This window comes from Pelophylax lessonae (genome assembly GCF_965119305.1).
Source record: "Pelophylax lessonae genome assembly, chromosome: 3".
In the NCBI taxonomy this organism is placed as follows: domain Eukaryota; kingdom Metazoa; phylum Chordata; class Amphibia; order Anura; family Ranidae; genus Pelophylax; species Pelophylax lessonae.
In genome coordinates this window covers 363,493,252-363,519,051 of record NC_138770.1, presented here as the reverse complement: position 1 = coordinate 363,519,051, position 25,800 = coordinate 363,493,252, and positions in this window count along the sequence as shown.

Genomic DNA, 25,800 nt, shown 5'->3' with positions numbered 1-25,800 from the left:
TACGATCAAACAGTACAGTTACTATACAGTTCAATACAGAAGGAATCAGAGGGCCGTGCTCATTGGAGCTTACAATCTAAAAGGGAGGGTCAATGATACAAAAGGTAAAAATTGTGGGGAATGAACTGATTGAAAAAGTGAAAGTACAGTTGTTAGGTGGAGACAGGATAGGCTTCTCTGAAGAGAGGGGTTTCCAGGGATAGCCTAAAACTGAAAAGAGTAGGAGATAGGCAGATTGAGGTAGGGAGTTCCAGAGGATGGGAGATGCTTGTGAGACGTCCTGGAGGCGAGCATGGGAGGAGCGGACAAGGGAGCTGGAGAGCAAGAGGTCTTGGGAGGAATGAAGAGAACAATTAGGTTCATATTTTGAGACTAGGTTAATGATTTAGCTGGGAGATGAGTTGTGGGTGGCTTTGTAAAGTATTATTTTTATTTTTAATTTAATTCATTGGGTTAGAGGAAGCCAGTGGAGGGATTGGCAGAGAGGGTTAGCAGACACTGATTGGTAAGATATATGAGTCTGGCAGCAGCATTCATGATGAACTGAAAGAGGGATAGTCTATGTAAAGTATTCCAATGAGAAGGGAGTTTCAGTAGTCGAGGCGAGAGATAACCAAGGAGTGAATTAGAAGCTTTATGATATAATTGATAAGGAAGGGGCATATTTTAGAGATGTTGAGGCGGGATGGTTGAAGCAGCAAAGTTTGGACAGTGATAAGGAGAGGAGCCAAAAGGAGAGTTCAGAGTCCAGGATTACCACTAGCACCCTGGCATGCGAGTACAGCTTGATAGTTGTGCCATTAACCTTGACAGAGAAGTCAGGGGAAGAGTAAATATTATGAGCTTGGTTTTGGATACAATGAGTTAGAGGAAGTGGTGCGACATCCAGTCTAAGATGTCAGTTAGTAAATTAATAATCAGTGGCGGAGCTAGACTTTTAAAACAGGGGTGGCAAAGGGGTGGCTAGGTATTATTTTGGGGGGTTATTTTATACAAAGTGTAATTTAGTGTCAGATTCGTCCACCGCAATGTCGCAGTCCCTCTAATGATCGCTGCCATTACTAGTAAAGACAGGATACAGGTGGTGGTGATCAGAGGATACAGACAGGATACAGGTGGCGATCAGAGGATACAGACAGGATACAGGTTTGCCCCCAATGATTATTGCAGAGTGCCACAGCAATGCCCCCAATGATTATTGCAGAGTGCCACAGCAATGCCCCCAATGATTATTGCAGAGTGCCACAGCCTTGCCCCCAATGATTATTGCAGAGTGCCACAGCCTTGCCCCCAATGATTATTGCAGAGTGAGACAGCAATGCCCCCAATGATTATTGCAGAGTGCCACAGCAATGCCCCCAATGATTATTGCAGAGTGCCACAGCAATGCCCCCAATGATTATTGCAGAGTGCCACAGCAATGCCCCCAATGATTATTGCAGAGTGCCACAGCAATGCCCCCAATGATTATTGCAGAGTGCCACAGAAATGCCCCCAATGATTATTGCAGAGTGCCACAGCCTTGCCCCCAATGATTATTGCAGAGTGAGACAGCAATGCCCCCAATGATTATTGCAGAGTGAGACAGCCTTGCCCCCAATGATTATTGCAGAGTGAGACAGCAATGCCCCCAATGATTATTGCAGAGTGAGACAGCCTTGCCCCCAATGATTATTGCAGAGTGAGACAGCAATGCCCCCAATGATTATTGCAGAGTGAGACAGCAATGCCCCCAATGATTATTGCAGAGTGAGACAGCCTTGCCCCCAATGATTATTGCAGAGTGAGACAGCAATGCCCCCAATGATTATTGCAGAGTGAGACAGCCTTGCCCCCAATGATTATTGCAGAGTGAGACAGCAATGCCCCCAATGATTATTGCAGAGTGAGACAGCCTTGCCCCCAATGATTATTGCAGAGTGAGACAGCAATGCCCCCAATGATTATTGCAGAGTGAGACAGCCTTGCCCCCAATGATTATTGCAGAGTGAGACAGCAATGCCCCCAATGATTATTGCAGAGTGAGACAGCAATGCCCCCAATGATTATTGCAGAGTGAGACAGCCTTGCCCCCAATGATTATTGCAGAGTGAGACAGCAATGCCCCCAATGATTATTGCAGAGTGAGACAGCCTTGCCCCCAATGATTATTGCAGAGTGAGACAGCCTTGCCCCCAATGATTATTGCAGTGAGACAGCCTTGCCCCCAATGATTATTGCAGTGAGACAGCAATGCCCCCAATGATTATTGCAGTGAGACAGCCTTGCCCCCAATGATTATTGCAGAGTGCCACAGCAATGCCCCCAATGATTATTGCAGAGTGCCACAGCAATGCCCCCAATGATTATTGCAGAGTGCCACAGAAATGCCCCCAATGATTATTGCAGTGAGACAGCAATGCCCCCAATGATTATTGCAGTGAGACAGCAATGCCCCCAATGATTATTGCAGTGAGACAGCCTTGCCCCCAATGATTATTGCAGAGTGAGACAGCAATGCCCCCAATGATTATTGCAGAGTGCCACAGAAATGCCCCCAATGATTATTGCAGAGTGAGACAGCAATGCCCCCAATGATTATTGCAGAGTGAGACAGCCTTGCCCCCAATGATTATTGCAGAGTGAGACAGCAATGCCCCCAATGATTATTGCAGAGTGAGACAGCCTTGCCCCCAATGATTATTGCAGAGTGAGACAGCAATGCCCCCAATGATTATTGCAGAGTGAGACAGCCTTGCCCCCAATGATTATTGCAGAGTGAGACAGCAATGCCCCCAATGATTATTGCAGTGAGACAGCCTTGCCCCCAATGATTATTGCAGTGAGACAGCAATGCCCCCAATGATTATTGCAGTGAGACAGCCTTGCCCCCAATGATTATTGCAGAGTGAGACAGCCTTGCCCCCAATGATTATTGCAGTGAGACAGCCTTGCCCCCAATGATTATTGCAGTGAGACAGCAATGCCCCCAATGATTATTGCAGTGAGACAGCCTTGCCCCCAATGATTATTGCAGAGTGCCACAGCAATGCCCCCAATGATTATTGCAGAGTGCCACAGAAATGCCCCCAATGATTATTGCAGTGAGACAGCAATGCCCCCAATGATTATTGCAGAGTGGGACAGCAATGCCCCCAATGATTATTGCAGAGTGAGACAGCAATGCCCCCAATGATTATTGCAGTGAGACAGCAATGCCCCCAATGATTATTGCAGTGAGACAGCAATGCCCCCAATGATTATTGCAGAGTGCCACAGAAATGCCCCCAATGATTATTGCAGTGAGACAGCAATGCCCCCAATGATTATTGCAGTGAGACAGCCTTGCCCCCAATGATTATTGCAGTGAGACAGCAATGCCCCCAATGATTATTGCAGTGAGACAGCCTTGCCCCCAATGATTATTGCAGAGTGAGACAGCCTTGCCCCCAATGATTATTGCAGTGAGACAGCCTTGCCCCCAATGATTATTGCAGTGAGACAGCAATGCCCCCAATGATTATTGCAGTGAGACAGCCTTGCCCCCAATGATTATTGCAGAGTGCCACAGCAATGCCCCCAATGATTATTGCAGAGTGCCACAGAAATGCCCCCAATGATTATTGCAGTGAGACAGCAATGCCCCCAATGATTATTGCAGAGTGAGACAGCAATGCCCCCAATGATTATTGCAGAGTGCCACAGCAATGCCCCCAATGATTATTGCAGAGTGCCACAGCAATGCCCCCAATGATTATTGCAGAGTGCCACAGAAATGCCCCCAATGATTATTGCAGTGAGACAGCAATGCCCCCAATGATTATTGCAGAGTGAGACAGCAATGCCCCCAATGATTATTGCAGAGTGAGACAGCAATGCCCCCAATGATTATTGCAGAGTGAGACAGCAATGCCCCCAATGATTATTGCAGTGAGACAGCAATGCCCCCAATGATTATTGCAGAGTGAGACAGCAATGCCCCCAATGATTATTGCAGAGTGAGACAGCAATGCCCCCAATGATTATTGCAGTGAGACAGCCTTGCCCCCAATGATTATTGCAGAGTGAGACAGCAATGCCCCCAATGATTATTGCCGTGAGACAGCAATGCCCCCCAATGATTATTGCAGTGAGACAGCAATGCCCCCAATGATTATTGCAGAGTGCCACAGAAATGCCCCCAATGATTATTGCAGTGAGACAGCAATGCCCCCAATGATTATTGCAGAGTGAGACAGCAATGCCCCCAATGATTATTGCAGAGTGAGACAGCAATGCCCCCAATGATTATTGCAGAGTGCCACAGAAATGCCCCCAATGATTATTGCAGAGTGAGACAGCCTTGCCCCCAATGATTATTGCAGAGTGCCACAGCATTTGCCCGCAATCATTGCAGAGTGCCAGCGTCCCCCCCCCCCCCATGAGACCGGCTTACTTACCTCACGGACGGACGGTCATCACAGCAGCTTATCATCGGTCCGCGGCTCCCTGCATCTTCTCAGTCCTCCCGCCGGCGCCTCCTCGACCAATGGCACGGCATTTGCCATTCGGCCAATCAGGAAGCGGGAGGACCCGCTCCCTGATTGGCCGGAGGAGGATCCATGTGACAATAGCGAATTTTCATTCGCTATTGTCACAGAATGGGCGGGCTCGGCTTCGGGACGCACTGTTCTGCTGCTCCCTGACCCTGGCCGCCAGCTTAGAGGGATCAGCCGGTTCTGCGAACCGGCTGATCCCATCCCACCACTGCCTGTGATTCCTCCGCTGCCAGCCTGGATCGGGGTGGCAACAGGGGTGGCAGGGACTTTTTCTGGGGTGTCAATTGACACCCCAGCTAACCCTCTGGCTCTGCCACTGTTAATAATGCGTGAAGATACTAATAAAGTGAGCTGAGGGGTAGAGAAATAGATTTGGTTGTTGTCAGAGTAGAAATGGTATCGAAAGCCATGGTAGGAGGTGTAGATGGAGACAAGGAGAGGTCCAAGAACAGAACCTTGGGGCACCCAAACATAGAAAACATAGAAAACATAGAATGTGTCGGCAGATAAGAACCATTTGGCCCATCTAGTCTGCCCAATATATCTGAATCCTATGAATAGTCCCTGGCCCTATCTTATATGAAGGATAGCCTTATGCCTATCCCATGCATGCTTAAACTCCTTCACTGTGTTTGCAGCTACCACTTCTGCAGGAAGGTTATTCCATGCATCCACTACTCTCTCAGTAAAGTAATACTTCCTCATATTACTTTTAAACCTTTGCCCCTCTAATTTAAAACTGTGTCCTCTTGTGGTAGTTTTTCTTCTTTTAAATATGCTCTCCTCCTTTACCGAGTTGATTCCCTTTATGTATTTAAAAGTTTCTATCATATCCCCTCTGTCTCTTCTTTCTTCCAAGCTATACATGTTAAGGTCCTTTAACCTTTCCTGGTAAGTTTTTTCCTGCAATCCATGTACTAGTTTAGTAGCTCTTCTCTGAACTCTCTCTAGAGTATCTATATCCTTCTGGAGATATGGCCTCCAGTACTGCGCACAATACTCCAAGTGAGGTCTCACCAGTGTTCTGTACAGCGGCATAAGCACTTCTCTCTTTCTACTGCTTATACCTCTCCCTATACAGCCAAGCATTCTGCTGGCATTTCGTGCTGCTCTATTAAACGGAAAAAGAAAGAGGAGAGAAGGGAGTAGAATTGCAGGTGACACTGAATGTGCATTGGGATAGGTAGGATGAGAACCAACAAAGAGTACAGTCATGGTGACCAAAGGATACATTTTTTTTTAGGAAGAAGGAATAGGATTACAGAATAGTGTCCATTGGTTTTAGCTGTTAGTAAATCGATTGTGAGTTTTAGGAGAGCAGTTTCTGTAGAATGTTGAGGGTAAAATCCAAACTAAGGGGAATCACGAAGATTATTCTCAGGGAGGTGGTCACTCAGTTGGTTGTAGACCAGAAATTTAAGTGTTTGGAAGAAAAGAGGAATAAGGAGTTGAGACATAGGTTGTTTGGGGTCCAATGTGGGCTTTTTTCAGGTATGGAGGTGAATAGTGCATGCTTTAGAGTTGGAAGGGAAGATGCCAGAAGATAGGGAGAAAGTGAATATATAAGCTAGAGAGTATAGGATAGAGCCATAGGGTAATCGTAATATTTGAGAGAGAACACGGTCCAGGGACAGTTGGTTAGGTGGATGTTAGTAGCAGTTATGAATAAGGGAAGTATTGAGTGCACCTGTGGACACAGGGTGTTAAGTAGTGTAAGGTATCTGTACAGCGGACATCTTATCACAAAATTGAACCAATTTTTTTTTTTTAAATGATTGGCAATCTCCTGGACAGTGAGTGAGTTAGCGGGTGAAGAAAGTGAATGAAGAAGTTAATGGTAGAGAAGTATTGACGGGGGACTGGATGAGAGAGTGTTAATGAGAGTGATAAAATAGGTCTAGTTGAAGTTTTTCTGAGACTTAGGTTACATTTTTTGAGACTTCTGGAGTCATCTGTTTGCCAATGTTGTAGGGGTCGGGCCTAATTCTGTATTTAGTGAGGGGGGAAGAAGAGAAGGGTAAAAGTGGCAAAGGTTTCTATAGGTAGTTGTTAGGAAGTTGGAGGGAAGGTAGAGAGTGAAACTAATAAGGTGGTGATCAGAAAGAGGAAAAGGATTATTGGAGAGGTTGCAAAGATTGCATAGGTAGGAGAATACAAGTAGAAGTATGTATCCATTGCAGGTCAAAACAGGAGGTTAGACTGAGAAGTTTAGAAGTAGCAGGGGCATTAGTATTAAAGAGGTTGTAAACCCAGTTAAAAAACAAAACAAAACAAAAACCCTGTAAGACAAAAGCATAATGAGCTAGTATGCATCGCATACTAGCTCATTATGAAATACTTACCTTAGAATGAAGCCCCCACAGGGGCATCTGCCCACCGCTGACATGGCCGACATCTTCCCCGGTGTTTCTTCCAGGTTTGCAGGCCCTGGCGCTGTGATTGGCAGGAGCCACCAGTCACGGCACAGGCCCTGAAGAAACAGCATGGGCGGCCTTTCCTTCAGAGCGCATGCGCCGAAGGTGCAAGTTTAGGAGATATTTACAGTATCTATATGTAAGCCTTATTATAGGCTTACCTATAGGTACAAACACACAAGGGGAGTTTACTTCCTCTTTAACAGGCATATTAAGGTCAATGAGTGTGAGAATTTTAGAAGAGATAAAGTAGGGGAGTCAGGCAGAAAAGTCATTAAGGAAGGTTGATGTTGGTCCAGGGGACAGGTAGATCACAACAATACTTAAAGAACTTGGAGGAAATAGACATATACAGTGAGCTTCAAATGATGAGATGGACAGAGAGAGAGGAGAGTGAGGAGCCTGAAAGGTGCTTTGTGGGGCCAGGATTCCCACTCCACCCGCCTTCTGCCCTCTGGATTTGGGAGAGTCTAAAGAAGACCACCATGGGAAAGGGAAGCAGGAGAAGCAGTGCCGGATTCATGGAGCCAGGTTGCAGTAACAGCAAGTAGATTAAAGAAGTTAGTGACAAGAGGTCATGGAAAGATGTGAGATTGGTGCAGACAGAACGGGTTTTCCAAAGGGTGCAGGAGAAGGGGAAGCTAAATTTGGTAAGAAGAGAAATGTAAACTAAATTGTGTGGACTGCAACTACTGCCAAAGAGAGTGGGGTGATGGGTGCATTGAGTACAGGTAAATAATGGAGGCCCTGGGTTTAAGGATACATTTCCAGAAGTTAGGAGAAGCAGAAGGGTTAGGGGTGTAATATGGGGGTGTGATTTATATGAAGGGACATGCCTCAGCATCCTTTTTTATTAGCATGTGAGTTTAGAATGATAAGGAGGTGATGAGTGCAGTAATAAGGAGAGGTGAAGCTCACATAGGTGAGAGTGATATATACAGGCTGTGGGGTGGAGAAGAGGGATGTAGGAAAGATAATTTAAGGAGAGAGGACATTTGAGAAAGAGAGGTAGAGAGTGCACGTTACAGAGAGCAAGGCAAGCTGAATGGGGTAAACAAAGGCACCTGCAGTCTGTTTGGTGTTTTGCAAAGTAGTTTTCTGTATTGTTACCTTAGTGCAATCCCTGAAGTGCAGAACGAAAGTGCCACTTAATTAAAGAACCCATTTTATTCAAATGAACCCCAGCATATGCCACCCCAGCTATGTGCCCCCCCCCCCCCCCACCCTCCAGGTGGTTTAGCTCTGTACTGTGGTGGGTAGGGGGTGAAATTTGACAATTAGTCAATCAAGAGTCAATCAATATAAGACACACAGCTAGCAGAGAAAACTTTTCACACCACAATCAAAGTGCAAAAGTTGTAAAAAATTAAGGTCAGCCCATAATTTAGGTAAGACACTAAAGAACAAAATAAACATCACAATATTGTGAACAGGGCTACAGATGGTGAAAGCAGAAACATAGATGCAAAGTTTACAATAAAGACATGGAGGGCAATCAGTCAGTATTCCGTTTTAGGTAGATGTGAAGCAGCAGCAAGATAGATGCAGAGTTTGCCTATGAAAGGACAGAAAAGAAATGTTCAGATGAGGAAGAGCGGAAGTCTAACATAATCAATTAACCCTCTTTAATGAAAGAACCCATCCCAGCCATGTGCCCTATTAGTTGCACTTTAAAGTGGTCCTAAATTAAAAATGCTTTATTTTTTAACCCTAATGTACTAAACAATACTAATGCACTACCTATTCTACCCACTCTCTTACTTAAACACTTACCTGACTAAGTCACGGATCCAGCGATCCTGGCTTTCCTCTTTTCTTGGTCTCACAGGGGAAACTGGAACCAGTGGGAGCCATAGGCTTCTGCTGCTGTCAGTCATACTCCTGTGAGGAGGGAGAAGGTACATGGCTTACTGTTTCTGTGTGTGTGTCTATGGACACACACAGCCCACCTCAGGAGTGCACCCACACAGGTTCCCCTTAGTGCCTAGTTTGAAAAAAAAAAGAGGTAAGGGACCATTCTGTGCAATATCATTGCACAGAACAGGTAAATATACTGTAACATTATTTTTACTTTTTTTTAAAAGATAACCTTTACAATCACTTTAAGGACAAGTGCTGTTTTTAAAGGGGCTGTCATCGGGTTTTAGTGACTGCAATGGTTCCCAGTGGGGCTCAATGTTGGTCTCAAAAGCTGTCACTAAGAGAGTCTAGCACTAAGCCCAAGAGCTGAATCTGAATCTTTAAATTGTAGAGTATTTTAATGACACATTGAAGGTACTTTTTACAGTAAGCAGGCAAAATGACAAAAAAATGAAAAGAAAAAAGAAAAAAATAAGTTTTGCCTGTTTACCTTCTTTAGTCCTAGATCCTTTTCCTGCCTATTCTTCAGTCCCAGAGCTTCAAAATAGAAGCAGAGGTTAGTACATTTTTTATGGAAATTACACAGATGACAGAAGGAAAACGGAAGACATACATCGAACTTGGTAAGTACAGATGTATGCTGCTGTATGCCATTTTTTGAATAGAGGGTTTGCTAACACGCTAATTTTGGAGAGCTTGTTTTCCCCTTTTATGTCATCTGCAGGTGTTGGTCCACTGTGTTTTATCACACCCAAAGTCAGTGCAGCCCTCTACCAGGATATTCTAGAGCAATTCATGCTTCCCTCTGCTGTCCAGCTTTATGGAGATTCTGGTTTCATTTTCCAACAGGACTTGGCACCTGCCCACACTGCCAAAAGTACCAATACCTGGTTTAATGATCATGGTATCACTGTGCTTTATTGGCCAGCAAACTTACCTGACATAAACCTTGATAGAGAATCTGTGGGGTATTGTCAAGAGGAAGATGAGATACACCGGACCCAACAATGCAGACAAGCTGAAGGCCAATATCAAAGAAACCTGGGCTTCCATAACACCTCAGCAGTGCCACAGGCTGATTGCCTCCATGCCATGCTGAATTGATGCAAATTCATGCAAAAGGAGCCCTGACCAGGTATTAAGTGCACACTATACTGTAGGTGGACATACTTTTCAGTAAGCCAACATTTCTGTTTTCAAAATCCTTTTTTTTAAATTGGTCTTATGTGATATTCTAATTTTCTGAGATACTGAATTTTGGGTTTTCACTAGCTGTAAGCCATAATTATCAAAATTAAAAGAAAGAAATGCTTGAAATATATCAATCTCTGTGTAACGAATCTATATAAAATATATGAGTTTCACATTTTGAATTGAATTACTGAAATAAATTAACTTTTTTCTAATTTTATTATATGTACCTGTATGTGTAGGTATTGATACATACAGGCATTTTGGTCAGTACCCAAATGTTTACATTTTGAGGGGTTAGACTTTCTGTCATACCATGGTCCAAGTTCAAAGGCTTTGGAAGACATAGTTCCTTCCATTATTTTCAGAAGGACACATACAGTACAGTATATGAATAACAAGGAAAGGCAAAGGAGTACTACTATAGAACTTTAGGTGCTCTGAGTGAATGCAAGTGGCATTCTTTTCAAACTTTCATCAGCATTTCAGACTTAAGGCTGCCATACCTGACTTGAATTTCTCAACTTCTGAATACTGCATTGTGGGAAGAAGGTCATATGCTTCCCCTTAGCTGCAAGTGATGGCTATTTCCAAGGGCTCAGGCAGGCAATGTATCAGGAGTGGAAGGGTGGGCGGTGTCTTATTAAGGTCACCTGTCATTTTGCCTTGAATGGACAAAGTGAAAAATTAGCTTTAAACTTCTATCAAATTGCAAGTTTATTTGTCCCATTACATTTGTATGTCTTCAATTAATGTGTGAATTATCTGTTGTTCTTTTAGATTTCTGCACTCTTCAAGCTTAGTTCCAGCCAAATTTTTGTTTTTTAAAACCCGGAGATATTCTTTTTAATCCATGAAATCCATTTTATATTAGCTAAATATATTATTGTTTGCTGTGTGATACATAATTTTTTTTATCAAACTAACCTTTATATTTCTTCTGCAGCAGGATCCCATCTTAAGTGTGGGCATGTGAAGCCCACATGTACCTTCTTCCGGGAATAGGTGCTGCTGGTTTACCAGAGTCACCAGTGCGCATGGGCAGAAGACATTCTCGAGGGTCGAGGAACATTTTAATACAGAGCGGACAGTTGAGAGGAGGCGGGGCTGAGGTGGGACGGAGGTGCGGCCTTCTAGCCATTAAAAGCATCTCCTTCTGATCAAAAATATATATATGTATATATATATATATATATATACTGTATATATATATATATATATATATATATATATATATAATTTTTGTTTTTTTTAAACCTTATATTTAATATTTGGTATTTAATATTTATCTTTAGTATTTAATTATATTTCGTATTTCTTATTATTTCTTTTTCATTATTATTTAGTATACTTATTATTTAATATTAATATATATTTGATCAGAAGGAGACGCTTTTAATGGCTAGAAGCCCTGAATTACTGACACGGCCGCACCTCCGTCCCACCTCCTCTCAGTCAGCTCTCCGCTCTTAAAATTTCCCTCCACCTCCGTCCCGCCTCCTATCAGCTCTCCCATCCGCCCCGCTCTGCCCTCTGCATGGACCCGTCCTGCCTCAGCCCTGCCTCCTCTCAGTCAGCTGTCCGCTCTGTATTAAAATTTTCTTCCCCACAGACTCCTAGGAATGATGACGCACATCTCCCAGGAGCCTGGGTGCCACAGGAAGTGATGTACCTCGCTGCGGCGCCGGAGGAGGAAGAAAATTGCTTACCCCCTAGCAAAAAGGTAAACCGATCAAGGAAAGAAAAAAGTCGGCAATGCTGTTTTCAGTTGAGGAATGCCAGCGATTTCGAAAAAGTTTAAAACATGGGTGGAACTCCGCTTTCAGTCCAACTGAATCAAAAGGTGCATTTTACCTGCACTAGACACTGAAAATTAAAAAAAAAATGTGAAGAAGTAGTAGCAGAAGTTGCGTTTGGAAGGGCACTTTGGTGTCTGGCAGAGCCCATATTTCTTTAGGCCCATGTATAGAAACAAAGTGCATACGATATTTCTGTGTTATGTTTTAAGTTGGACTTTGCCATTGGGCGGAGCTAGAGCTATATTTGTTAGTTATGCTAAACTGCAAAAATCATGTCTCCACAGGGGAAGATAAAACGTTTTTGCAGGTTCTGTGCAAGGTCTAGGGGTATAAATGGGGGAGCTAAGCCATAAATCCAGCTACTCAAGTATAATAAAGGCAGGCATGCCATTTAAATACATGCTTAGTCAAAAAATTAATCATGCATATACTGAATAATAAAGCAGAATGTTTTGTTATATTACCATTTGAATTTCTAAATTCTCAGTGTCAAGGTTTTGCAATCTCCCCCCATATTTTTTGCTGACAAAACAAACAAAATTCATTGACAGAGCACATTTTTTAGTAACAAACTAAAATATGACAGAAGCTACTATTAAAAACAATCAACATTTTACCAGTATAAACAGTATGAAGCACATATGTAACAGAAAAATTCTGTGAACCCACTTCAAGCAAAGCAACCCAAACCGCTACAAATTCTGGCTCATGTATGCTGGTTCACTCATCCCTTCTTAAGTTATGGCCAGATGCACTACATAACTCGGAAAATCTACAAAAGGTTTTATTTAATCCTTCAGATTCTCATTAAAGATAAAGTTGCCAAAGAACAAAGCTTAAAACCATGATGTCAAATAGTTTAACTGAATTCATTAAAATGATATAAATAGTTTTGATTTGTTCTCACTAGCCAAAAGAAGTGAAAAAAAATTAATAAATAAAATTCCACTTCGCATCAATTAGCCGGGTCATGAAACTGAATTCTCTTGTTTCCAAATAGTGTATTTGACTTGTCCAGTGATGTGCTCTTTCCACCATGGCTAAGTTTGTGAAAAGCCTTCATTGTAATGCCATATTCATTTCTAATACCTTTTATGATGCAAGCTTTCCATACTTGCAGTACTGCGATAATATATAAGCAACAAGAATCGCTCCATTGCTCTCAGTAACATATTGAAGACAGCTGTGGTCACTTGAATTAATGCCAATTAATCTGTTGTGGTTTTTATTTGAGAAGGGGGAAGTTTTCCAAAAGAAAAGGATATTCCCTAATCTTTTCAAATAGTGTTTTTAGATCTTTTAGGATAACAGTAACTAAAAAGAAAGCCAGCTGGGGCTTGAGATTCTTACCATTTTAGGGGAGTATTGTGTGATAATGATAGAGCTCTTGTGCTTGGAATTTGAGATACACATTGGGTCTAAAGTAAAGCTGAGGAATTTTATGCAACAGTATTATGCAAGATCAAATACAAAACATTCACAAGGATTTCCTGTATGACAACACATGTCCCCTGTGGATTCAAGCAGAATTATAGGGTTATGCTTTTGCATACACGTTTGTAGTCAAAGTATTATATTAAATAAATAACATACCATACATTTTAATTGCATTTTATTAATATATTGTAGATGTGAGAAGTATCTCATTAGTTCTCTAATAACAAGATGTAAAAGACGCTGTGGAAAAACAATGGGAAATTTGGGCATTTATAAGAAATGTATAGTGATTTTATTGTCTATATATTGCTACAATATATATTGTCTTTATTTATGTATTATGATCAGGATTAAACAATACAATTTAAAAGATATTGTTTTTGTTGTTTAACCACTTGCCGACCAGCCACGGTAGTTATACTGTGGCAGGTTGGCTCTGTTACGTAAAATGACGTACCTCTATGTCGTTTTGTATATGGGGGTGCGCACACGCACCAATTGGCCAGAAGGGGAGCTAATCAGCGGGTCCGGCGGATGCAATGTCTGCCGGTCACCTGCGATCGCTCCCCATGGAGACAGAACGGCGGTCTGCCGAAGTAAGCACAGCACACGGCTGTTGTCTCAGTGATGAACACAGGGATCCTGTGTTCCTCCTATTTAGAAACAAAGGTCTCTGTGTTCATGCAGTAAGTACATCCCCCCACACAGTTAGAAAGCACCCCCTAGGCACACTTTAACCCTTTAATTGCCCCTGGTGTTAACCCCTTCCCCGCCAGTGTCATTAGTACAGTAACAGTGCATATTTTTAGCACTGATTAATGTAGTAATGTCACTGGACCCCTCAAAAGTGTCAAAAGTGTCAGTTAGGTGTCCGATCTGATCGCCGCAATGTCGCCTTCCCGCTAACAACCGCTGATCGCTGCCATTACTAGTAAAAAAATAAAGAAATAAATAAAAATTACATAAATCTTCCACTAGTTTGTAGACGCCATAACTTTTGTGCACACCAATCAATATACACTTATTGGTAATTTCTTTTACCAAAAATATGTAGCAGAATACATATTGGCCTAAATTGATGAGAAACTTCGATTTTTAATTTTTTTTTTATTGGGAATGTTTTATAGCGGAAATTAAAAAATAAAAATACAGCTTTTTTTTTCAGAGTTTTGGCTCTTTTTTTTTTGCTTATAGTGCAAAAAATAAAACTGCCGAGGTGATTAAATACCACCAAAAGAAAACTCTATTTGTGGGAAAAAAGGACATCAATTTTATTTGGGTATAGCGTCGCACAACCACACAACTGTCAGATAAATTAACGTAGTGCCGTATCGCAAAAAAATGGCCTCGTCATTAAGGGGGTAAAACCTTCCAGGCCTTAAGTGGTTAAACAAAAAATATTATGTTTGAATATTCAGAATTTTCATAATTAGTCATCAGAGTGAAACTCTCAGCTCCTTTTACTATATTTTGAGAGCTTTGCTGAGCTCACACAGTTTACACGCACAGAATGATTTAGAGAAGTGATTTAACTCCTTCCTTCTAGCATAATTTTGCTAAAAAGCACGTTGTCTTGAGTACGCCTTTCAACATTGACCACCATTTTTCAAATGGTGTCCTGGAATTAGATACAGGCTAGGGCCATGAAATAAATGATGGGAAGATATCATCATTTTGTTTACATGTAGAAAAGGCTCAAACATATACTTTGGGGACTATTTGGCTCAAGACCTCCACAGGATATCTATAGCTAGAGGATATCTCTTATTCCTGGTTGGATAGTTATTATATAGCTGTGGAACTATGGAATACTCTACCATAAAAAAAAAATTCTCTTTCCATTTTTTTCAGACAATTTTGTCGTCAGGAAGCATTTTTATTTATATTTTAAATAGGGCAAACTGGTGTGCTTTGAAAGGGTTTTAGAACTTTCTTCTAGTCCAACCAGTGTTAAATATAAGGGACAAAGGTTTTTTTTTTTTACAAGAGCATATGTGCCTTTTCTCACCTATCCCGCTTTGAAAGTGCTTAGATATATCGTAAATATACGAAAAAAATCAATAGGATTGAAAAATGTTAGTCTATGTGATTAGGTTGCACAGCCAATACAACAACAAAATGAAACAAATCAAATTTGTCTTTAAAGTGGAACTTCACTCTCTCAATCAACATGACGTATTTTTAATTCTTATGCTGCTAGGATTGGTAAATAGATAGGAAAGTATATTATATTCACTTGTTTTAAAAATTTTTTTACATTTCTTCAGTTACTTCCTGGTTTCCATGCCTAGGAAAATGATGTCATACATCCCAGGAGTCTTCAGGAGGAGAGGAGGGGTTTTCTTAGCTAAGCACACCCTCCTGCCTGTATGCCTGAGCTAGGCAAATGGATTCCAGGAAGTAAATGCTACATTAATCATCTGCCCTTTCTCAAGATGGTCACAGCCATAAATGCTAGGGGGGTGTTTTTCAACATGATTTCTTAGCAAAATAAAGCATGGAGACATGGGTAGATGGGGGAGTTTCCTTTGATTATTAAAAATGAATTAAACAGCATTTTTGGTTTGTGGTGCTTAGATGCAGTGTAGTTGTACTTTAAGTAGTTCATTATGTGTAACTTGGGCCCCCAGATGTTCTGAATTCGTGTTTTCCCTTCCCCAGTTTATTTTTATAATTCATAAAACTTTGGCAACAAATAAATGGCAAGCTACTTTTACAGGACTGTGAGAAACTAATGAGTATCCCCTCTGTATCTGATTGACAGCAGTTAATATGTGATTGTTAATATGTCAGCCGTGTAACTCTACTGATATAGAAATTTAATTTTTTAATAAGGAATTACTCTACTTTGTTGTGGGCCAAATAATGAAATACATAATCATCAAAAAAGCCCTCACATTCTCTAGATTTCCTAGATAAAGGGGTTAATGTTGCCTTAATAAAATAATTCTATAAGCCATGAGCACCCCGCCCAATTATTATAAATAGTTAATACCTTTCAAGAGAAGGTTCCATAATAGCTTGTGCCAAGATAAAGTAGCAAGTAAAGCCCCGTACACACGTAGCGATTGTCGGCCGCAAATATTCGGCCGATTGTAGGCTTGTTAGTATGAAGCTTCCGACAGCCGACAGCGCATTTTCGGCCGAACAGAATCTGTCGTGCAGGCATTAAAATTTTTGTAGGCCAACACCAGAACGGCCGATTGTTCGTCAGTCAGTACAGATTTCGACCGACAGACAGCAGATTTGCAAGACTGTGCATGCTCAGAAAAGAAAAAAGACAAGGAAAGTTAACCATCACATGACATCACTTCTGCAGTCGGCTGTTGTTGGCCGACAAAATTCGTGTGCAGTCTTTTGCAGTTTTCAACAGACAGGACAGCCCTGGACAAAAGACGGCCGATTGTTCGGCCGACGATCGGTACGTGTGTATGGGGCTTAATGTCAAATCTAGACGGGCCTTCAAAAAAAAAAAAAAACTTGTACTTATAACAAAATTAATTTAAGTGACATACCCAGGATGCTGTTCTGCCCAGACATAAAGCTACCTATGTTTTACTGTATGTACAAACACCTTTTCTAACTTTTATATAGAACTTTCAGGCAATTCAAGTAAACAGACCATACCTGAAAAAATAAAATCTTTATAGGTCAGTAATTAGAAGGAAGGAAAATGAGCTTGATGTGGTTCCCCCATCCCAAGAACCTCCCTATCTATCATTCTTTGTTATATCATCATTATCATCATCCCCTTGATGTGGTTTTTCATCTTTCCTGCCACTTGTGTATCTGAAGCAACCTTAATCAACACCAGGTACTGACTGAGGAGCAGAAGTTGTTGCATTTAGTGTTCCTTGCTCATCCTCACCAGCCCAGATGGAGAAGATAGTCTTGAAATGTTGCCTCCTGTTCTGATTGCAAAAACAAATGTACCAACTAGTCTACAATGTCAGATGCCCATTTGGAGCTATTAGGCCTGCCGGCATTTTGCTTTTCAAGTTTTGATAAGATGACTCATTGCAGTCAACAACCTGGTAATGGAGTTGATTTTTTAAAGGAGCACAGACTGTTCAACTAGCTCAGTTAATGTGGCACTACTAACCTAAATCCTCCAATTATATGCAAGCAAAAAAATTTATTTTTTTTCCTTGCACGTGATTGGACATTCTTTGCAATGTGCATTTTCTTATTCCATATTTTCATATTTGTAATGAATCTCAAGAAGAAGCAGAGAAATGTACATACATTTCTTCATCATAGAAGTGATTGTACAATAATTAGGTAAAGACACACAGTAAAAGTGTTTTTGGCAAGGTGTCACAAGGTTAGAAATGAAATACATATGTCAACAGTGCAGGCGTTAGTAAGAGCTTGTGAGAAATATATTGGTATGAGTACTGGATGTCCAACTGAATTGCACATAAAGCATTAGTTCAAGATTCACATTCAGATTCAGAAAACCCCAAGAGATATTATTAAAATACATTCAATGAAGACAACACAAAATCACAATAATGAACAAAAACAGTAAATACAATAACAATAAAATTACCAATAACAGCAAATTAATCATTGCAGATTTTTGGGCATACTATGTACGTCCAAAGAGTGAACCTTTGATCACAAGCTGATAGCTGCAGTAGCAGCCAGCAGCCTTGTGGGTTTTGTAGAGCCGACTCTTGGGTTCAAAGTGAAAGTGATATATCAGCTACATAGCTGACGACCACTTTCACACAGCCGGCCGTAAAAACTAAAGAAAAAAGTAAAAAAATAAATAAAATGATAATAAAATATATTAAAATTTAAAAAAAATTGCCAAAACCCCCATTGCCCCGCACATCCGCGCAAACGCATGCCCAGGGTGAGTACGTGTACACCCTCCCTTCACACAGCACACAGTTGAGACTGTCAAAAGCAGGCTGTGTGACTCATGTTGATAGGAGAAAGGAAGGAGGCAGCAGAGAGAAATTACATTTAGAGGCCTGGATAGAGACAAGTACACACCATAGGGGGATATGCTTTGTCGATATTTCATGTCTGAGATTTAAAACCACTTTAAGTTTTCATTGATCATGGTCCAGTGGACTCAGGACTTAAGATCAGATATAGGGATATGTTGTGATAGCCAGGCCTTTCACAATAGGTTGTTTTGCAGCTGTGAGGGCATGGGTCATAGGAGCAAATTGACATTTAGAGATCCCCCCTTAGGCTTGCAATTGAGGAGAGCTTTGGATGGATTTAGTGTGGGTGCTGGACAAAAAAGTGCATGTAAAATCTAATACACTTGCTGCCAAAAGCATCAGAACACTGGGCAGGTCTGCCAGAGAGGAATAAAGGCACCAGTATCAGAGAAGCCAAGAGGATGTGCAGAACAGTTGGAGGAGATGTGTGCTAATCTAATGGGAACCATGTACTACCAAAGCAGCACCTTGTAAATAATTTTGAAACAGATGCATTGTGGGAGCATGATTTCCTTGGTGGCCCAGATCCGGTCTCAGTGAACCTAATCAATGGTCAGCTGCAGGTCCAATTTCCATTTGCAGACATAATTTATCAGATTTGGTGTTCATTTGGCAGTTAAAGTGATTGTAAAGTCTCATTTTTTTTAATAACAAATATGTTATACTTACCTGCTCTGTGCAGTTGGTTTTGCACAGAGTGGCCCGGATCCTCCTCTTCTTGGGTCCCTCTTTGGTGCCCCTGGCTCCTTCCTTCTGTTGAGTGTCCCCACAGAAAGCAGCTTGCTCCTCATCCTCACCCAAGCCGAGTCACAGCTGCCTGTGTCTATTCAGACAAGGAGCCGCAACCCAGCCCTGCCCCCTCTCTCTCCTGATTGGCTGACTGACTTTGATAGACAGCAGCGGGAACCAATCGAGCCACGCTGCTATCTTAGCCAACAAGGAAGGTAGTTGAGACACTCCTGCAACATTGCTGGGTAGAGATGGGCTCAGGTAAGTATTAGGGGGGCTGCTGCACACAGAAGTTTTTTTTTTATCTTAATGCATAGAATCTCCACCCCATGGCAGTCCGTCTCTCGCAAGCACTGCAAGCGAAATTGCCCACGTTCTGCTGGAGTGCCGACTCCTGTGGCCCCGGTTGAGGGACTCTGAACACTTGAATTGATGGTCCTTTGCACTATTTCCTCTGCCCCACAGTTGTGACTGAGGCTCCCTGTCTCCACTAATCCCCCCCTGGCCCCCCTGTTTGTCCCCTGTGCCTGGTGCCTTGGACTGTTGCTGGGGGGGGGGGGGTCTGGTTGGGACTTTGTCGGGTTGGCCCGGGCTCTCCCCATAGCTCCCGGGTTTGGACGCACTTTATCCATGGGCTAGGCTGGCGGGTGTCCCTCCTTGTTCACCCTTCTTTATTTTTGGGAACCGTGATTCCCCCCCTTGGTGGCTAGCCCACGATACCCCCCAGTAGGCCCTACCTCTACGTGTTGTTTTTGTCCCCTTTGCTGGACGATGGCTCCAGCCCGGGGTGCGCCTCCCCCTGGAAGTGCACCCTTGGCGGGAACCTTAAAATTTTTCCACCTAATGGTGAGAAGTGTTTGCCACCCATTGTGGCTTTTGTACATTTTCTCTGTTATGTATGTTTGTTTCTATGCCTTAACCTTCTCTTACTTTGTCTTTTTCCTCTTCCGGCTCCTGTTGTGCCTGCCGGTCCGGATGTGCCCGCCTATCTGCCCTCTGTGTCGAGCCTACCACCTTCTGATAATCCTTCCTCCCCGCCTGCCTGCTGATGGACTCGCTTAAGGTAATATCTTACAACGTCTGTGGCTAATGCTCTTCTTACAAGCGTAATAGACTGTGGTGGGAACTGAAAAAGCTTAAGGCTCAGGTGGTCCTCCTGCAGGAGACCCACTTCACCCCCCAATCTCTCCCGAAGCTCCCCACCCACCTTTTTAATCAGTGGTTTCACAGCCCCGCCCCGATCATCAAATCCCAGGGCACAGCTATTGCTATCCACAGAGCGTGTCCTTTCCAGCCTACGGATCACCTGGTGGACCCACATGGTCGCTATGTGTTTCTGAAAGGCACGATTCTGGGTAAGATGTACACGTTCGCTTCTGTTTATGCCCCCAACACTGGTCAGCTCACTTTCATAGACGCGACACTTGAGCGCCTGGCTTAGTTCAGGGAGGGATCCCTGATTGTTGGAGGCGACTTCAATGTCTGCTCTGATCCCCTCATAGATACATCTCATGGCCGATCCTCCCACTCGTTCTTCTTCCTTAAGCACTACCGTAAGACTCTCCAGTCCCATTTCCTCGTAGACTCCTGGTGGACCTTGCATCCCCAAGAGAAGGACTTCAGTTACTTTTGCTCCCTACACGAGGTATATACGAGGATAGATGTCCTCTACATTGACCACCCTACCCTGGAGTTCCTGCTGCAGTCGTTCATTGGTAATATTACGATCTCTGACCATGCTCCGATAGGGTTGGAGCTTGCCTTGCCTCTTGGTTCCTCCAGGTCTTGGACCTGGCGGCTGAACGAAAATTTGTTGGATGACTCGCAGGTGGTCTCCAGGGTTTCGGAGGTCTTGCGGTGCTACTTTGCGGAGAATGCGTCGGAGGATCTGAGTGGGGGACTGGTATGGGAAGCGCATAAAGCCCTCCCTGAGGGCTAAGCTTAAACGTGAACGACAGGCAGACTTCCATAGAGTGCTGGCATCCCTACAACAGGCTGAACTTTCCCACAAGTAGACTGGAGACCCCGTCACACTGGCGCGGTTGACTGACCTGCTCCTCCTTTTTTCTCGACTTTTAGACAAACATACCCGGGCCCGCTTCCCATACGTTTTATGAACAGGGCAGCAAATGTGGCCGCATGCTTGCCTGTGCCCTACGACGGAAGCGTGCTCAGATGTGTGTGCACAAGTTGCGCTCCTCATTGGGCAGTCCGGTTTTTAAGCCCTCAGAGATCGCTGACCGGTTCCGCACTTATTATGCTGACCTTTACGACTTGTCTGGCTCTGGTACAGCGGACTCCCAGCCTGCTAAATTGACTGCAATCCAAGACTATCTATCTGACCATGTCTTCCCCTCCCTATCCGCGGACCAACGCTCTGATTTGGACTCCCCAATCACGTCGGCCGAGCTGGAATGCACAGTACTCTCACTGCCTAATGGCAAAAGCCCTGGCCCTGACGGCTACACTAAAGCCTATTACAAGACATTCTTCCCTCTTCTACAGCAACCCATGTGTGACTATTTTAATTCGTTGGCCACAGGTGGGGAGATTCCCTTGGAAGTTTTGTTGGCCCATATTACAGTGATCCCGAAGGCCAATAAAGATCCAGCGGTGCCGCAGAACTACCGCCCCATCTATTTGCTTAACACAGATATAAAAATCCTGGCTAAGATCATTGCAAACCACCTGAAACACCTTATGCCCCAGGTTATCCATCTCGATCAGACCGGTTTTATCACTGGCAGAGAAGCTCGGGATAATGCCATTGGGCGATACAGCTGATCTATTGGGATGCCTCCCATCCTGACTCACCGCCTTACCTGATCCTCTCGACCGATGCCGAAAAGGCATTCGACCTGGTGGACTAGACCTATTTGCGGGGAGTTTTGGATTCGCTGGGACTGGGCCCGCATATACTGACTTGGATCATGGCATTATACAGGGATCCCAGCGCCAGAGTCGGCGTTAATGGCTGCCTTTCTGCCAGGTTCCAGTTCCGGAACGGCACCAGACAGGGGTGCCTGCTTTCGCCTCTCCTCTTCGCCCTGGTCTTGGAGCCCTTTTTAGCCAAGGTCAAGGCGAATGGGGATATAAGAGGCATGCGAGTGAGTACGACGGAGCACAAGCTCTCGGCTTATGCCGATGACGTTCTGTTCCACCTCACTGACGTCCTGCTTTCTCTGCCGGTTCTGATGCGAGAGCTTGAGCACTTTGGCTATGTCTCTAATTTTAAAATTAATCTTACCAAATCCGAGATTCTCCCCATCTGTGTGCCCACATCCTTATCCAGTTCCCTTCGGGCTGCCTTCCCCTTCACATGTACCACCTCCACCCTGACATACCTTGGAGTCCAACTTACGGACCGCTTTGACACACTTTACGCGGCTAACTACCCCGTCTCTTGGCAGACATCAAACAAGACCTTCACTTGGTGGGACGGGTCAACATCGTTAAAATGAATGTCCTCCCACGGGTGCTGTTCTACCTACAGATGCTCCCTATCCCCCTACCCCGCAGTTTCTTCCGTCTTCTGGACGGCATGATCACAGGCTTTGTCTGGAATGCTAAACATCCCCGTATAGCCCTGGCGACCCTGAAATACCCCAAACACCTGGGGGGCCTTGGCCTACCGGACGTCCAGTGCTACTACCGAGCAATTTTCCTTCAGCGTATCCTCAACTGGAGCTTCCACACCCACTCCAAGCTTTGGGTCTCGCTTGAAAAGTTTATGGCAGGCAGGAATCTGTCCTATGCCCCTTGGCTTTCCTGGGAACACCGAGGGTTGTCAGAATATGTTTCTCCCTTTACGGTCCATGCGCTTGCTGTATGGGACCGGGTGAACAAGCTACTGGATCTGGCACCCCCTGTCTCCCTGTTGGCTCCGCTGGGGGGCTACCTTTGGTTCCCTACGGGAGAACGGATGGCCTTTTTTGACCCATGGGTGGACGACGGCAACACCAGGTGTGGGAAACTGATGGACCGGGCTAAGCTCCTGTCTTATGAAACTTTAAGAGACCGCCACGGCGGGTCCCCTATGAATTTTTGGAAATATAGACAGCTACATCATTTCTTTGCGATTCATGGTCCCTCCATCCGTTCCCAGGCCTCTCTTAAGCCCTTTGAGTGCCTGTTCATACAGGAAGCCCCCATCCCCCATATGGTCTCTGATTTGTACCAATTGTTGGGTGCAGCTTCCTCCACTTCCACGCCCGTGTGTGTTCGGCTACGGGAATGGATTTGGGACTGCAGCTCTCCGACACCCAGCTTTCCTATCTTTACCAACTCATCCACTCGAGCTTGGTTGAGTCTAAGATTCAGGAAACTAATTACAAGCTCTCGACGTGCTGGTACCGGCGGACTTGGCCCGCATATACCCCTCGGCCACCTCTGCATGTTGGCGGAATTGTGGAGGCACTGGTACCCTACTTCATTTGTGGTGGGACTGTCCAGTCATTGCCCCCTTCTGGCATGACATCCAGGGGCAGATCAAGTCCGTTCTCAACCTGAATGTACCCTTCAGCCCCCTCCCCTTTCTCCTGGACGTTCCCTGTATGCCGCTCAGCCGTTATCAACGTAGTTTACTGCCTCACCTCCTTAATGCTGCTAGGAGGTTGATCCTGATTTACTGGAAGCAGCCGCAGATCCCAGGCAGGTTGGAGTGGCAGGGGATGGTAGACAATATCAGAGACGCAGAGGATTGGGTGTCTAAATGTAGAGGGACGCGGGAACGTAATGACAGAAGGTGGAGACCGTGGCTCGATTATTCGGGTGACCCAGCCGTACTCCCCTCGAGCCTTGACCGGGCCCTGTTGATACTGGCCGACCCATCCCTGGGTGATCGCCCCCTACCCAATCCTTAGCCCCTTTTCAGTAGGGTGTCTTTGGCTTTCAGACGGATGGGAGGACCTCATGGAGGCGTGGTGCACGATGCGCTCTGGATCCCGGCAGGTAAGACACTCTTTCTCTTTCTCCCTTCCTTGGGTCTTTCCCCTACTCTCTTCTCTCCTTTTTCCATTCTCTATTCCCTTTTTCTCCTTTCTTTCTCCACTTTTCCCTTTATTTTCCCCGTTTATTTTCTTTTACCACATGCAGCCCAGACTATCTCAGGTGGGATGTTTTAAGAATGTGTCGGACAGACTGCCGGAGCTGAATGTGTTTTCCCACCCAACCTTCTCAGGCCGCTCGGGTGGCCTGGGGGTTGCGCAGTTTTCCTATGGGGGCCTAAATTGCTGTCGTGCACCCCATCCTGCCCGCTTTGAATGGGTGGACGGGCTCGTGGGGGGCCCCGGGTTGAGGAGCCGCATTGGGGGAGGTCTGATGGAGGCCATTGGCCCCCCTCCCCCCGCAGTAGGCTTTGGCTTGGGGCTCCCCCGGGCCGGATTCCGTGCCCAATAGACACCTGTGGCTGTCATTGGTCAACTGTGGTTCATGGCCTCCGGCAGTCTGCCCTCTGTCAACAGTTGGTTTTGCTATGCACAATGTTTGAGATTTGCTGCCTTACCTACGATACGTATCAAATTGCACTTTTGTACCCCTAGAGCTGTGGCACTGTTTGGCTACACTTCCCCTCCTTTACCCTTGACGTTGTGGTCTCACCTTTTTGTATGTTCCTCTGTTAAACTAAGTAAAGATTTATTTTAAAAAAATGAAATAAAATCCACCATGGGCTTTGGTACTATTAGCCCAGACCCCCCCCCCCCACACACACACACACACTCACACACTCACACACTCACACACACACCATGCAAGTGATGTAACTTAAAAGGTTATAACATGTTGCCTTATGGCACCACTCCCTGTTATACTTGCCCATTACATAAAATTTCCACCCAATAACTTTGCCACTTTACTGACTATGGACAACCCAATCCATAAAATATGTGAGAACCATTCTTCAATTTTTGCTCAGAAAAAGCAACTACATTATAATGAACAGCATAAAATCCCTCCAATTATATCTGAAATATCAAACTTTGATGGTTTACAGCCCATCATTGTGGTTTCCTTACCATTTGGGAAATTTATTTAAGTTATTAAAAAATTCCCTAAAATTCTCAACAGAAACGTTGGCTTCTGTTTTCTCGGCAGAGCTAACTGGCCTGATTTGTCAGAACAGCTTGAAAATGAAGTGCTAACTGTTGGATTTTATTGAAAGGAAACCAAGTGGAACAACATATGTATTTTCTTAAGAAACTAAAAAGCTCATAGTCATGTGATGTTCCTTGGGGTAAATTCTTTGTTATGAATTACAACCTGCTTACTGATGAGTTGTTAATAAAAAGTAGACCTGTTGGTCATTATTTTTTCCACACGGTACACACTTTGAATTTTTTTTTTAAGTTTTCATTAATATAATAAGTGTGAATAAATCTGTTTTCAATTTGTGATTGTTTTCTCTGCTTCAAAAAAGGCAGTTCCTTCTTGAACCTAATACTACACTCATATTTGATAGTAGTGAAATTATGAAAAAATGAGGGTAGAATTGTTTAACAAAAATTATATTGTACCATAACTTAGAATCCTGGAGAAAGGTATCCATGACAATTTTTGGCTTAGGAATTCCGCCAGCTGCAGTCAAAATCAATAGACCAAGTGGACTAAAGCAAACTGTTGAGTAAAACTAGAAACAGATGGCAGACTAAGGTGGCAAAATAAGCCTTGCAGGATATTTTTTTCTGCAAGCATCTGGTCACACAAGGAAGTCTGTATCTATTAATCGTGTTCCAAAAAAACCTCATTATTGAAAAAATCTGTAAAAAAAACACATATAGTTACACTATGCTTTCATTGATTTTTTGGGGCTTTTTAGTTCATTAAGAATCAAAAGAATAATTATTCTGTAAATTTAAACTTTCTTAAAATTAGCACAATAAATGTTTAAATTGAC